This window comes from Aquarana catesbeiana, linkage group LG12 (assembly GCF_042186555.1).
Source record: "Aquarana catesbeiana isolate 2022-GZ linkage group LG12, ASM4218655v1, whole genome shotgun sequence".
Lineage (NCBI taxonomy): Eukaryota > Metazoa > Chordata > Amphibia > Anura > Ranidae > Aquarana > Aquarana catesbeiana.
Window position 1 is genome coordinate 95,222,344 of NC_133335.1, and position 15,385 is coordinate 95,237,728.

General features: G+C 41.3%; 10 non-coding genes across 10 annotated transcripts; 4 read left to right on the plus strand and 6 right to left on the minus strand.

Moving 5' to 3' along the window:
* The first annotated feature begins 6,922 nt into the window (after positions 1-6,922).
* On the plus strand, positions 6,923-6,995 carry TRNAR-UCG (transfer RNA arginine (anticodon UCG)). Its single transcript has one exon. It is a non-coding gene; the product is annotated as a tRNA-Arg (tRNA).
* Positions 6,996-7,809: 814 nt separating this feature from the next.
* Positions 7,810-7,919, minus strand: TRNAL-CAA (transfer RNA leucine (anticodon CAA)). Its single transcript has 2 exons — positions 7,882-7,919; positions 7,810-7,855 (listed from the first exon to the last, which is right to left on the minus strand). It is a non-coding gene; the product is annotated as a tRNA-Leu (tRNA).
* Positions 7,920-8,194: 275 nt separating this feature from the next.
* Positions 8,195-8,267, plus strand: TRNAR-UCG (transfer RNA arginine (anticodon UCG)). The gene has a single exon. It is a non-coding gene; the product is annotated as a tRNA-Arg (tRNA).
* A 762-nt stretch (positions 8,268-9,029) lies between these two features.
* On the minus strand, positions 9,030-9,140 carry TRNAL-CAA (transfer RNA leucine (anticodon CAA)). Its single transcript has 2 exons — positions 9,103-9,140; positions 9,030-9,075 (listed from the first exon to the last, which is right to left on the minus strand). It is a non-coding gene; the product is annotated as a tRNA-Leu (tRNA).
* A 275-nt stretch (positions 9,141-9,415) lies between these two features.
* On the plus strand, positions 9,416-9,488 carry TRNAR-UCG (transfer RNA arginine (anticodon UCG)). The gene has a single exon. It is a non-coding gene; the product is annotated as a tRNA-Arg (tRNA).
* A 762-nt stretch (positions 9,489-10,250) lies between these two features.
* On the minus strand, positions 10,251-10,360 carry TRNAL-CAA (transfer RNA leucine (anticodon CAA)). The gene is made up of 2 exons: positions 10,323-10,360; positions 10,251-10,296 (listed from the first exon to the last, which is right to left on the minus strand). It is a non-coding gene; the product is annotated as a tRNA-Leu (tRNA).
* Positions 10,361-10,635: 275 nt separating this feature from the next.
* TRNAQ-UUG (transfer RNA glutamine (anticodon UUG)) lies at positions 10,636-10,708 on the plus strand. Its single transcript has one exon. It is a non-coding gene; the product is annotated as a tRNA-Gln (tRNA).
* Positions 10,709-11,470: 762 nt separating this feature from the next.
* Positions 11,471-11,580, minus strand: TRNAL-CAA (transfer RNA leucine (anticodon CAA)). The gene is made up of 2 exons: positions 11,543-11,580; positions 11,471-11,516 (listed from the first exon to the last, which is right to left on the minus strand). It is a non-coding gene; the product is annotated as a tRNA-Leu (tRNA).
* Positions 11,581-12,690: 1,110 nt separating this feature from the next.
* TRNAL-CAA (transfer RNA leucine (anticodon CAA)) lies at positions 12,691-12,800 on the minus strand. The gene is made up of 2 exons: positions 12,763-12,800; positions 12,691-12,736 (listed from the first exon to the last, which is right to left on the minus strand). It is a non-coding gene; the product is annotated as a tRNA-Leu (tRNA).
* Positions 12,801-13,910: 1,110 nt separating this feature from the next.
* Positions 13,911-14,020, minus strand: TRNAL-CAA (transfer RNA leucine (anticodon CAA)). Its single transcript has 2 exons — positions 13,983-14,020; positions 13,911-13,956 (listed from the first exon to the last, which is right to left on the minus strand). It is a non-coding gene; the product is annotated as a tRNA-Leu (tRNA).
* Between the last annotated feature and the right edge of the window lie 1,365 nt (positions 14,021-15,385).

A 15,385-nucleotide genomic window follows, 5' to 3' on the forward strand; every position in this document is an offset into this window, starting at 1 on the left:
GAAGGAGGCCCTCAGACTTAAGTCTGATATCCTGTGCTTACAAGAGACGCATTGGATGGCTTCAGCAGCCCCCAAATTCTCACATCCTAAATATCCTCACATCTTTCAGGTGTCAGCCACTAAAAAACAAAAGGGCGTACTTATTGCCATAAGAGACTCTGTTGCTCTAACAATCCGAAAGACCCACACAGACCCAGAGGGTCGATATCTGGTCCTAATTGGGGAATTCAACAACCACCTATACACACTAGTTAACCTCTACGCCACAAATACACACCAAATAGGTTTCTTGAAAAAAATGTTTCAAAAGATCAACTCAATCAAAAAGGGAGCAGTTATAATGTGTGGGGACTATAATATCACAGTGGATTATCGAATGGACACCACCTCCAAATCAAAACGCCCTCTCCCCTCAATTCAAAAATTACTACATAAAGAAGAGATGTATGACGCTTGGAGATGCCAGCACTCCAATGAACGGGACTACTCTTTCCACTCCTCCAGACACAATTCATACTCACGTATAGACCTGATCTTGGTGGACAGAGCTCTCCTTCAGAAAGTGTCCTCCTCTGCCGTGCATGACATAACATGGTCTGACCACGCTCCTGTGTCTATCACGATAGAGGAGAAATACACAACGACACTGGCTTACATTTGGAGGGCCAACCCACAGATTTTCCAGCAACCCTCCCAGGTTGCTTTGGTGACCAAACATCTAAAAGAATATTTTGATATCAATGCTAAATCTGTTAAAAGTCCATTTACTATGTGGTGCGCCCATAAGGCATTTATTAGAGGCATCTTGTTACAGATCAGCTCGCGGATGAGGAGGCAGAGGACACAAAAATTAGACTCCCTTCTAAAAGATATAAAAATCCTAGAGGTTCAAAACAAAAATCTACCTGACTTTAGCACAGCAAACAAATTAACCCAACTGCGATCGGATCTCAGGCTCTTGTTGCTAGAACAATATGACAAACATATTAGATTCCTCGAAACAATAACAAGGGCACTAAAATGAGTGTAGACAAGTAGGCCGCACACCCCAAAATTGCAAAAAACTATACGAGAACCCCCTAATGGGGCTTTAAAGCAGCCAGAAAAATGCAATATTCATGGTTGAAAAAATTCAATTTTATTAATACAAAAAGTATCTAAATAGCATATTATAAAAATCACTGAGGATAAGTACTGACTAGTCGAGTCATGACATGATCTGAGTATGGCGTACCATTATAATAGACAAAGCATACAATTAAACCAAGCACTAGGCACAATGCATTAGATGGCGGCCAAAATTATCTTTGAAGTAAATTCTTAAAAACAGTAGCAACACATATTGCCTGTGATACCATACATGTATGTGGGGTAACAGAAGTTGTATACGTTAATCCTGACGCGTTTCGACCCTTCCCGGGTCCTCTTCAGAGGATAGTTGCCCCCTATGAAAAAGGTCAACATGTGTCAGACATAGCATCAAGACCAATAGTACCAGACTTATGTACCTGCACCATCATATTAGAGTTGTCTAAATCGTATAGTTACCTATTGTAGAAATTATGACGTTTTCACATGTAGTTTAGGTATTGTGAGTTGTTATGTTTTTAGGTGGTGCAGTTTCTCTTTAGCTCCCCCGTCTCCCCCACGTCAGAGCAGCTCCCAGGAAAGCGGGCGGTGGGCCAAGTGTGTCTTGCAAGGGATCACATCTGATAGCCCCCGTGTGGGGCGGGGAAGTTTGGGGAAAGAGGGGCAGTGAACAACCCGAAAGGCACCTAAAGGGGAATGTAAGTTATTACCGGAAATAAAAAGGGGTAGAAAGTGTTGAATGCTGAAGAGCAAAGAATCACTAGATTGTTCTATACAGATTGGAAGATTTCCCAGCTGTAGAAGTTTATAGAGGTGTTGAATGGTGGGTACAGGGGTGTGCAGAGGGCATAGCTAGATAAAAAGAGAAAAAAAAAAAAAGGAAAATGTGGGAGGAAATAGAGAAGCGGACCAAACAGAAAGATGAGAAAAGCAGTGAGAAAGAAGCGAGAGAAAAGAGAAGTGACCCAACGCAGTGTAAGTGTGAATAGAATGAGTGGAAACTAGCAAATGCCCTGCTGCCAATTAATTCCCATGTACCGTAGAAAATGTATGCCAAGAGCAGTAGGCAAAAGCACCGGCGAAACCTCCAGTGAATAGACAAGGGGGATGAAGGGGAGGAAGGGGGGGGGAATTGGGAAGAGGAAGGGACCACGAAGGAGTGGTGAAAAGTGAATGGGATAAATAATGTGGAAATAGGAGAGAAAGGAAAAAGGTAAAAAGGAAAAGGGGATTAGAAGGTGAAGTGTGAACAGTGTGAGGGGCGAATAGGGACAGGGGAAAGGAAAGAAGGGGGAAGGGGGGAGATGACCAGAAAGTGCAAGTGGGGTGGAAAATGAGATGTGAGGCGTGAATAGATGGGGGGGGGAAGGGGAGGAGAGGAGGAAGGGGGGGGAGGGAGTGGGTATGGGGGGGGGGGACGGTGGGGGGGAAAAGGAAAGACACACATGAGGGGACAAAGGTGGATGAGCCATGTGAGACAATGTGCAAAAAAAAAAAAATGTGCAAAAAACTGTCAACAAAGGTGAACTAACAGTGAAAGTGACATGCAGTGTGGGAGAATACACAGGAGGTGTCGGGACTATTTACCTAGTTTGGCTGAGATGAATGGAATATTCTGAGTACTGAAAGAATTTAATTAATTAAGAGTATGAATCAATCTGACAAGGTCAACAGTGATTTAAAAGGAACTAAGTCATTGAAGAAGTATCACATTCATTTCATTGGTACTTACCAGTGTTTGCTGTCAATCTGTATGACCTGTCTTCAGTTTGAAAAACGTCCAATGAGTATCCCCTAGTGGTTCCCATATTTATAGGGAGTGCCAATTGGCTAACTCCCTTCAGGTGTTGATATGTCCAACATCCCTCCCCTTCCCCATCCATCAGGGGAAAGGAGCAACACAGCGGTGCTCCTCAGTGTGATCCCCCCGGCGTTCCGGAAAGGAATATACCTCCGGGCGTCCCCGTAGTTTCCGCCGCAACTGCGCAGGCGCCGCTACGTCACGCGCACGCGCCCTAGGGCGCACGCTCGTGAGTGCGGCGTCCGGAAGGGATCCGGGACACCGCTGGCAGATTAGATTCCTCAAATTAAACCATTACTCCTCTGGTAACAGAGCTGGTAAATTCTTAGCTCAGAGACTAAAAGATCGTAGAACACAAATGAAGATCCCCTATCTGATTCGAAGCTCAGACAACAGCAAAATATTCAACCCAAACGACATAGCAAACAATTTTGCTGAATATTACTCTTCTCTTTATAATTTAAAAGAGGATGTGAATACACCACAGCCTTCAGATGATGCCATTCAATCATTTTTGGCAGATCTCAAACTACCCTCCCTCTCATCATCACACCTAGAACAACTTAACTCACCCACAACGGAGACTGAGATCCGAAAAGCAGTAAACTCATTGCCCACTGGTGAATCTCTAGGACCAGATGGACTACCAAATAGTTACTACAAAATGTTCTGTGAGACCCTGTCCCCCTCAATCAAAGACGTTTATATGGAAGCAATGTCCTCTGCGAGATGCTTAAAGCATATGTTGTTACTATTCCAAAACCTGGGAAGGACCCTGTAACACCTGTATAATTTTAGACCAATCTCACTACTTAACACAGATGTTAAGCTGTATGCCAAGATCCTCGCCCAGAGACTAATAACGATCCTACCACTCCTGATCAATCCAGATCAAACAGGTTTCACTAGGGGAAGACAGGCATCGGATGCCACAAGGAGGATTGTTGGTGTGCTCCACCATGCTGGGTCCTGTCGGGTGCCTTCTCTACTACTCTCTTTGGATGCGGAGAAGGCATTCGACAGGGTCCACTGGGGATACATGTCGCATACACTTAGGAAGTTTGGATTCACAGGCCCCATCCTCTCGGCCATTTTGGCCTTATATTCCTCACCATGTGCGCAGGTCTATACTTCCGGTACCCTTTCCCTTTCCTTCCCAATTACCAACGGAACCAGGCAGGGATGCCCACTGTCCCCTTCCATATTCAACCTCCTCATAGAGCCTTTAGCGGAAAAAATTAGAGCACACCCAAATACACCCGGATTTTCACTATTAGGTAAATCACATAATATCAATTTATTCGCAGATGATATCATTCTCCTCTTGACAGCACCACATAAGTCCCTAGGATGTGCCCATGATATTCTCACAAGCTTTGCTCAAGTGTCATATTATAAAGTAAATTTCTCAAAATCCCTAATCTTGGGCTTAAATATTCCTCCATCCCTCCAGCTAGACTTACAAAAACGATTCCCTTATACATGGAGCTCATTTAGCATCCCGTATCTAGGATTACAAATAACGGCCGACCCCTTAAAACTAGCAGACGCAAACTACAATCCGTTGATAGACAAAATTAAAAAAGAAACAAAAAGACTTACCAAAATAGAATTATCGTGATCAGGACGCTTAGCCTCTTTTAAAATGCTTCTCCTTCCCCAGATATTGTATGTGTTTCGTACATTACCGATCCCACTTAAAAACACCCACCTCCAAATATTGAACTCTCTTCTTAAAAATTACATATGGGGATCCAAAAGACCAAGATGCTCTAGAGCTATTCTAATTAAACATAGATCAATGGGAGGAATGGGCTTGATAGATATTAAAGACTATCATCGAGCATCTCTGCTAACTCAACTCAGATACTGGTTATCACCATCCCCAGATATCCTCTGGTATAACATAGAACAAGCACTTAGTCCAACCCAAGATCTCAGAATGCTCTTACTGCTTGACACATGGATGCCGTACCCCCTAAGATCGTTACCACTAACTGTCCAAGCCTCTCTTTTAGCATGGAGAGAACTCCATAAAATATCCCCAACTACAACTAAAAGCATAAAAATCCCTATTCCAATTACAATCTTAAATCACGCTATACCACACTCCAATTTCTCAAAATGGGCATTGAGAAGTATATCTCTGATTGCCGACTTATATAGCAACAACACACTCAAATCATTCAACGCACTGGTGAAGGAATACTCATTACCCATGGCGGACCACTTTAAATATAGGCAACTTGTCCACTTTTTAAAATCTCTAAAATCAACTCACATACTCATACACGACTCAATATGGCAATTCTACACTAAAACTCCCGCTACATCTAAGGGTATCTCCTTATTTTACAACTTTTTTCAAAACAAAACTACTTTTACGAAACTACCACCTTTTCTAAAGTGGGAACTAGAATTAGGGGAATCCTACTCTGACAATCAATGGGAAACTGCATTCAATACCACGTACAAGGCAACCAGATGTATAAACCATTGGGAACTCTCCCTAAAAATAGCTCAAAGATGGTACCTCACGCCCTATAGATTGTCTAAATTCTCCTCCTCCAACTCACCATTATGTTGGAGAACATGTGGAGAAGTGCGTAATATTCTGCATGTGTTTTGGTCATGTAAACATATCATCAGCTTCTGGAAAAGCATATTTAGATGTATATCCCATATCACAGAAATACTAAGACCACCAAACCCTGGATTGGCACTGTTGAACTTGGGTATCAAAAGCTTCCCCCCTTGCTTCCGAACGGTAATTACACATATACTCCTGGCTGCTAGATCACTGATTACCAAAAATTGGAAATCAAATATAGTACCCAATGTATCAGAAGTTCTTGCAATTACACAAACTAATTATATCTTTGAATCATTGATAGCAGCTAGAACTGAACAAAAATCTTCCTTCGATAAACATTGGAGGATATGGTCAGATTGGTTTAAAGACAAAAAAAAAAAAAAAGGATTGGTGCGCCAGGAATATACCACTGTTCTGCAAGAGGGTGGTTGTTTTTCGCTCTTTCCTCATTATACTATACCTCAGCTAAATTCGAACATTTAATTTAAAATAAACATACCTACATAACTCCATCACCTCTTCTCTTCTCTTCTCTTCTCTTCTCTTCTCTTCTCTTCTCTTCTCTTCTCTTCTCTTCTCTTCTCTTCTCTTCCTTTCCACTAACTCCCTCCAATCTCATACCCCCTTCTCCCTTCCCCTCCCTTCTTTTCTTTCTATATTTCTACTCTATTGTTACATGGAAACACACTATGTTATACGGAGTGATATCTCACTACAAATGACTAACATGGTAACAAGAATGTTTAATAATTCACCTCCTACAATATATACTTGAATCCTGTCTCTAATTCATGTGTATTCTCATGTTTGTACTGTACAAAAAAACTTGTACTATGTTTTGTACTTGAAAATCTTTAATAAAAAATAATTAAAAAAAAAAAAAAAATAAGAGATTTTACAGCATGGCCTAGCAGAGTTTTCAGAAGAATTTGATCTTTATGAAGGATCTGCAAAGTTTTGGGATTCTTTGTTTTTGTTTTCTTGTCAGTGACATGGTAGCATGAAAACACAGTGGAAGTGGTCATTCTAGTTCAAGCTAAATGTGTAAACTTTTTGTCAGAACTAGGATTTGAACCCATGCCTCCATTTGGAGATCAGAACACCCACACAATGTGAAGAAACATTTCTTGAGGCTGGCGCCTTGGACCACTCGGCCATCCTGACAAGACATTTTGGTGATTTCGGTTGCCTCTAGAAATATTATCTACTCTTAGTACTCTGTTGATCTATTACCACTGTCAAGGAGCTGTATTAACACTCTGCACCTAGGCCCTTTTGCAAATGCACTTCATAAAGCATGACCTTGGCACCAAGTCAAACTTTTCAGATCCTTTCTACCAAATCTGCTTGAGCAAAGCAAGTAGAAAAAGATGTCCCAGGTGATCTTCAAGTGTGTGGCTGATCCGCACACCACAAACAAAAATGGTAGCTCTGTGGCAGACTGCGTGGCCTAATGGATAAGGCGTCTGACTTCGGATCAGAAGATTGAGGGTTCGAGTCCTTTCGTGGTCGTTTTCTATACTGGTTTCCAGTTCCTGTGACCTTGACTTGCAAATTCTTGCTCCTTTTAAATTAAATCGCAACTTTACCCGTAACAACTTGCTTCTTGCTAAAGGCCCAGAGCCCCCAAACAGCAGTAAATCATAAAGTGGAGCTAAACCAATTGATTTACCAGTTTCAAAAAACAGTTAGAATCCTCAATTACCGGAATTGATAACTGTCACATTTGCTTGTGTTCTCAACCAAACTGTCAAACCATCAAATGGCTGGTGTCATAACTGATCACATGTGCAGCACCATGGCCGTTGCAGTTTAAACAGTCAAACATCAAATGGCTGGTGTCATAACTGATCACATGTGCAGCACCATGGCCGTTGCAGTTTAAACAGAAGCAGCTTCATTGGCTGTAACGGATTGGAGGGTTTAATTGAGCTTTAAGGCTGTCAATAGATGAGCCTCCCCAAACTCAGCAGTGCCCAAATATGCGTAAAATGGGAGAGAAACTAAGTATGTGCAGAGCAGGGTGAAACAGTGTATTGCTGGATTTTCAAGTGTATGGACACTTATTTTTAATGTTTTACATAACTATACATGCAAAACAGGCCAATGTGAAGAGATCTAGCAAGACTTACTTTTCTGACTAAAGTTGCACGTGAAATAAGAGATTTTACATCATGGCCTAGCAGAGTTTTAAGAAGAATTTGATCTTTATGAAGGATCTGCAAAGTTTTGGGATTATTTGTTTTTGTTTTCTTGTCAGTGACAGGGTAGCATGAAAACACAGTGAAAGTGGTCATTCTAGTTCAAGCTAAATTTGTAAACTCTTTGTCAGAAGTGGGATTTGAACCTACGCCTCCATTTGGAGACCAGAACACCTACACAATGTGAAGAAACATTTCTTGAGTCTGGCGCCTTAGACCACTCGGCCATCCTGACAAGACATTTTTATGTTTTTGGTTGCCTCTAGAAATATCATCTACTTGTGGTACTCTGTTGATCTATTACCACTGTCAAGGAGCTGTATTAACACTCTGCACCTAGGCCCTTTTGCAAATGCACTTCATAAAGCATGACCTTGGCACCAAGTCAAACTTTTCAGATCCTTTCTACCAAATCTGCTTGAGCAAAGCAAGTAGAAGAAGATGTCCCAGGTGATCTTCAAGTGTTTGGCTGATTCGCACACCACAAACAAAAATGGTAGCCCTGCAGCCGACTGCGTGGCCTAATGGATAAGGCGTCTGACTTCGGATCAGAAGATTGAGGGTTCAAGTCCCTTTGTGGTTGTTTTCTATGCTGCTTTCCAGTTCCTGTGACCTTTACTTGCAAATTCTTGCTCCTTTTAAATTAAATCGCAACTTTACCCATAACAACTTGCTTCTTGCTAAAGGCTGCTATTTTGCTGAAGCCCAGAGCCCCCAAACAGCAGTAAATCATAAAGTGGAGCTAAACCAATTGATTTAACAGTTTCAAAAAACAGTTAGAATCCTGAAATCCCGGGATTGATAACTGTCACATTTGCTTGTGTTCTCAACCAAACTGTCAAACCATCAAATGGCTGGTGTCATAACTGATCACATGTGCAGCACCATGGCCGTTGCAGTTTAAACAGAAGCAGCTTCATTGGCTGTAAAGGATAGGAGGGTTTAATTGAGCTTTAAGGCTGTCAATAGATGAGCCTCCCCAAACTCAGCAGTGCCCAAATATGCGTAAAATGGGAGAGCAACTGAGTATGTGCAGAGCAGGGTGAAACAGTGTATTACTGGATTTTCAAGTGTATGGACACCTATTTGTAATGTTTTACATAACTATACATGCAAAACAGGCCAATGTGAGGAGATCTAGCAAGACTTACTTTTCTGACTAAAGTTGCACGTGAAATAAGAGATTTTACAGCATGGCCTAGCAGAGTTTTCAGAAGAATTTGATCTTTATGAAGGATCTGCAAAGTTTTGGGATTCTTTGTTTTTGTTTTCTTGTCAGCGACATGGTAGCATGAAAACACAGTGGAAGTGGTCATTCTAGTTCAAGCTAAATGTGTAAACTCTTTGTCAAAAGTGGGATTTGAACCCATGCCTCCGTTTGGAGACCAGAACACCCACACAATGTGAAGAAACATTTGCTTGAGTCTGGCACCTTAGACCATTCGGCCATCCTGACAAGACATTTTGATGCTTTTGGTTGCCTCTAGAAATATCATCTACTCGTGGTACTCTGTTGATCTATTACCACTGTCAAGGAGCTGTATTAACACTCTGCACCTAGGCCCTTTTGCAAATGCACTTCATAAAGCATGACCTTGGCACCAAGTCAAACTTTTCAGATCCTTTCTACCAAATCTGCTTGAGCAAAGCAAGTAGAAGAAGATGTCCCAGGTGATCTTCAAGTGTGTGGCTGATCCGCACACCACAAACAAAAATGGTAGCTCTGTGGCAGACTGCGTGGCCTAATGGATAAGGCGTCTGACTTCGGATCAGAAGATTGAGGGTTCGAGTCCTTTCGTGGTCGTTTTCTATACTGGTTTCCAGTTCCTGTGACCTTGACTTGCAAATTCTTGCTCCTTTTAAATTAAATCGCAACTTTACCCGTAACAACTTGCTTCTTGCTAAAGGCTGCTATTTTGCTGAAGCCCAAAGCCCCCAAACAGCAGTAAATCATAAAGTGGAGCTAAACCAATTGATTTACCAGTTTCAAAAAACAGTTAGAATCCTCAATTACCGGGATTGATAACTGTCACATTTGCTTGTGTTCTCAACCAAACTGTCAAACCATCAAATGGCTGGTGTCATAACTGATCACATGTGCAGCACCATGGCCGTTGCAGTTTAAACAGAAGCAGCTTCATTGGCTGTAACGGATTGGAGGGTTTAATTGAGCTTTAAGGCTGTCAATAGATGAGCCTCCCCAAACTCAGCAGTGCCCAAATATGCGTAAAATGGGAGAGAAACTAAGTATGTGCAGAGCAGGGTGAAACAGTGTATTGCTGGATTTTCAAGTGTATGGACACTTATTTGTAATGTTTTACATAACTATACATGCAAAACAGGCCAATGTGAAGAGATCTAGCAAGACTTACTTTTCTGACTAAAGTTGCACGTGAAATAAGAGATTTTACATCATGGCCTAGCAGAGTTTTAAGAAGAATTTGATCTTTATGAAGGATCTGCAAAGTTTTGGGATTATTTGTTTTTGTTTTCTTGTCAGTGACAGGGTAGCATGAAAACACAGTGAAAGTGGTCATTCTAGTTCAAGCTAAATTTGTAAACTCTTTGTCAGAAGTGGGATTTGAACCTACGCCTCCATTTGGAGACCAGAACACCTACACAATGTGAAGAAACATTTCTTGAGTCTGGCGCCTTAGACCACTCGGCCATCCTGACAAGACAATTTTATGATTTTGGTTGCCTCTAGAAATATCATCTACTTGTGGTACTCTGTTGATCTATTACCACTGTCAAGGAGCTGTATTAACACTCTGCACCTAGGCCCTTTTGCAAATGCACTTCATAAAGCATGACCTTGGCACCAAGTCAAACTTTTCAGATCCTTTCTACCAAATCTGCTTGAGCAAAGCAAGTAGAAGAAGATGTCCCAGGTGATCTTCAAGTGTGTGGCTGATCCGCACGCCACAAACAAAAATGGTGGCTCTGTGGCAGACTGCGTGGCCTAATGGATAAGGCGTCTGACTTTGGATCAGAAGATTGAGGGTTCGAGTCCCTTCATGGTCGTTTTCTATACTGGTTTCCACTTCCTGTGACCTTTACTTGCAAATTCTTGCTCCTTTTAAATTAAATCGCAACTTTACCCGTAACAACTTGCTTCTTGCTAAAGGCTGCTATTTTGCTGAAGCCCAGAGCCCCCAAACAGCAGTAAATCATAAAGTGGAGCTAAACCAATTGATTTAACAGTTTCAAAAAACAGTTAGAATCCTGAATTACCGGGATTGATAACTGTCACATTTGCTTGTGTTCTCAACCAAACTGTCAAACCATCAAATGGCTGGTGTCATAACTGATCACATGTGCAGCACCATGGCCGTTGCAGTTTAAACAGAAGCAGCTTCATTGGCTGTAAAGGATAGGAGGGTTTAATTGAGCTTTAAGGCTGTCAATAGATGAGCCTCCCCAAACTCAGCAGTGCCCAAATATGCGTAAAATGGGAGAGCAACTAAGTATGTGCAGAGCAGGGTGAAACAGTGTATTGCTGGATTTTCAAGTGTATGGACACTTATTTTTAATGTTTTACATAACTATACATGAAAAACAGGCCAATGTGAAGAGATCTAGCAAGACTTACTTTTCTGACTAAAGTTGCATGTGAATTAAGAGATTTTACAGCATGGCCTAGCAGAGTTTTAAGAAGAATTTGATCTTTATGAAGGATCTGCAAAGTTTTGGGATTATTTGTTTTTGTTTTCTTGTCAGTGACAGGGTAGCATAAAAACACAGTGGAAGTGGTCATTCTAGTACAAGCTAAATGTGTAAACTCTTTGTCAGAAGTGGGATTTGAACCCACGCCTCCATTTGGAGACCAGAACACCTACACAATGTGAAGAAACATTTCTTGAGTCTGGTGCCTTTGAGCACTCGGCCATCCTGACAAGACGTTTTAAAGTTTTTGGTTGCCTCTAGAAATATCATCTACTTGTGGTACTCTGTTGATCTATTACCACTGTCAAGGAGCTGTATTAACACTCTGCACCTAGGCCCTTTTGCAAATGCACTTCATAAAGCATGACCTTGGCACCAAGTCAAACTTTTCAGATCCTTTCTACCAAATCTGCTTGAGCAAAGCAAGTAGAAGAAGATGTCCCAGGTGATCTTCAAGTGTTTGGCTGATCCGCACACCTCAAACAAAAATGTTGTCCTTGTGGCAGACTGCATGGCCTAATGGATAAGGCGTCTGACTTTGGATTGGAAGATTGAGGGTTCGAGTTCCTTTGTGGTCGTTTTCTATGCTGCTTTCCAGTTCCTGTGACCTTTACTTGCAAATTCTTGCTCCTTTTAAATTAAATCGCAACTTTACCCATAACAACTTGCTTCTTGCTAAAGGCTGCTATTTTGCTGAAGCCCAGAGCCCCCAAACAGCAGTAAATCATAAAGTGGAGCTAAACCAATTGATTTAACAGTTTCAAAAAACAGTTAGAATCCTGAAATCCCGGGATTGATAACTGTCACATTTGCTTGTGTTCTCAACCAAACTGTCAAACCATCAAATGGCTGGTGTCATAACTGATCACATGTGCAGCACCATGGCCGTTGCAGTTTAAACAGAAGCAGCTTCATTGGCTGTAAAGGATAGGAGGGTTTAATTGAGCTTTAAGGCTGTCAATAGATGAGCCTCCCCAAACTCAGCAGTGCCCAAATATGCGTAAAATGGGAGAGCAACTGAGTATGTGCAGAGCAGGGTGAAACAGTGTATTGCTGGATTTTCAAGTGTATGGACACTTATTTTTAATGTTTTACATAACTATACATGAAAAACAGGCCAATGTGAAGAGATCTAGCAAGACTTACTTTTCTGACTAAAGTTGCATGTGAATTAAGAGATTTTACAGCATGGCCTAGCAGAGTTTTAAGAAGAATTTGATCTTTATGAAGGATCTGCAAAGTTTTGGGATTATTTGTTTTTGTTTTCTTGTCAGTGACAGGGTAGCATAAAAACACAGTGGAAGTGGTCATTCTAGTACAAGCTAAATGTGTAAACTCTTTGTCAGAAGTGGGATTTGAACCCACGCCTCCATTTGGAGACCAGAACACCTACACAATGTGAAGAAACATTTCTTGAGTCTGGTGCCTTTGAGCACTCGGCCATCCTGACAAGACGTTTTAAAGTTTTTGGTTGCCTCTAGAAATATCATCTACTTGTGGTACTCTGTTGATCTATTACCACTGTCAAGGAGCTGTATTAACACTCTGCACCTAGGCCCTTTTGCAAATGCACTTCATAAAGCATGACCTTGGCACCAAGTCAAACTTTTCAGATCCTTTCTACCAAATCTGCTTGAGCAAAGCAAGTAGAAGAAGATGTCCCAGGTGATCTTCAAGTGTTTGGCTGATCCGCACACCTCAAACAAAAATGTTGTCCTTGTGGCAGACTGCATGGCCTAATGGATAAGGCGTCTGACTTTGGATTGGAAGATTGAGGGTTTGAGTTCCTTTGTGGTCGTTTTCTATGCTGCTTTCCAGTTCCTGTGACCTTTACTTGCAAATTCTTGCTCCTTTTAAATTAAATCGCAACTTTACCCATAACAACTTGCTTCTTGCTAAAGGCTGCTATTTTGCTGAAGCCCAGAGCCCCCAAACAGCAGTAAATCATAAAGTGGAGCTAAACCAATTGATTTAACAGTTTCAAAAAACAGTTAGAATCCTGAAATCCCGGGATTGATAACTGTCACATTTGCTTGTGTTCTCAACCAAACTGTCAAACCATCAAATGGCTGGTGTCATAACTGATCACATGTGCAGCACCATGGCCATTGCAGTTTAAACAGAAGCAGCTTCATTGGCTGTAAAGGATAGGAGGGTTTAATTGAGCTTTAAGGCTGTCAATAGATGAGCCTCCCCAAACTCAGCAGTGCCCAAATATGCGTAAAATGGGAGAGCAACTGAGTATGTGCAGAGCAGGGTGAAACAGTGTATTGCTGGATTTTCAAGTGTATGGACACTTATTTTTAATGTTTTACATAACTATACATGAAAAACAGGCCAATGTGAAGAGATCTAGCAAGACTTACTTTTCTGACTAAAGTTGCATGTGAATTAAGAGATTTTACAGCATGGCCTAGCAGAGTTTTAAGAAGAATTTGATCTTTATGAAGGATCTGCAAAGTTTTGGGATTATTTGTTTTTGTTTTCTTGTCAGTGACAGGGTAGCATAAAAACACAGTGGAAGTGGTCATTCTAGTACAAGCTAAATGTGTAAACTCTTTGTCAGAAGTGGGATTTGAACCCACGCCTCCATTTGGAGACCAGAACACCTACACAATGTGAAGAAACATTTCTTGAGTCTGGTGCCTTTGAGCACTCGGCCATCCTGACAAGACGTTTTAAAGTTTTTGGTTGCCTCTAGAAATATCATCTACTTGTGGTACTCTGTTGATCTATTACCACTGTCAAGGAGCTGTATTAACACTCTGCACCTAGGCCCTTTTGCAAATGCACTTCATAAAGCATGACCTTGGCACCAAGTCAAACTTTTCAGATCCTTTCTACCAAATCTGCTTGAGCAAAGCAAGTAGAAGAAGATGTCCCAGGTGATCTTCAAGTGTTTGGCTGATCCGCACACCTCAAACAAAAATGTTGTCCTTGTGGCAGACTGCATGGCCTAATGGATAAGGCGTCTGACTTTGGATTGGAAGATTGAGGGTTTGAGTTCCTTTGTGGTCGTTTTCTATGCTGCTTTCCAGTTCCTGTGACCTTTACTTGCAAATTCTTGCTCCTTTTAAATTAAATCGCAACTTTACCCATAACAACTTGCTTCTTGCTAAAGGCTGCTATTTTGCTGAAGCCCAGAGCCCCCAAACAGCAGTAAATCATAAAGTGGAGCTAAACCAATTGATTTAACAGTTTCAAAAAACAGTTAGAATCCTGAAATCCCGGGATTGATAACTGTCACATTTGCTTGTGTTCTCAACCAAACTGTCAAACCATCAAATGGCTGGTGTCATAACTGATCACATGTGCAGCACCATGGCCATTGCAGTTTAAACAGAAGCAGCTTCATTGGCTGTAAAGGATAGGAGGGTTTAATTGAGCTTTAAGGCTGTCAATAGATGAGCCTCCCCAAACTCAGCAGTGCCCAAATATGCGTAAAATGGGAGAGCAACTGAGTATGTGCAGAGCAGGGTGAAACAGTGTATTACTGGATTTTCAAGTGTATGGACACTTATTTGTAGTGTTTTACATAACTATACATGCAAAACAGGCCAATGTGAAGAGATCTAGCAAGACTTACTTTTCTGACTAAAGTTGCACGTGAAATAAGAGATTTTACAGCATGGCCTAGCAGAGTTTTCAGAAGAATTTGATCTTTATGAAGGATCTGCAAAGTTTTGGGATTATTTGTTTTTGTTTTCTTGTCAGTGACATGGTAGCATGAAAACACAGTGGAAGTGGTCATTCTAGTTCAAGCTAAATGTGTAAACTTTTTGTGAGAAGTGTGATTTGAACCCATGCCTCCATTTGGAGATCAGAACACCCACGCAATGTGAAGAAACATTTCTTGAGTCTGGCGCCTTAGACCACTCGGCCATCCTGACAAGACGTTTTGATGTCTTTGGTTGCCTCTAGAAATATCATCTACTCGTGGTACTCTGTTGATCTTTTACCACTGTCAAGGAGCTGTATTTAATTTTTTTTTATTGAACAATGTACAAGATATGATACATACATTTGTGTTCTGTT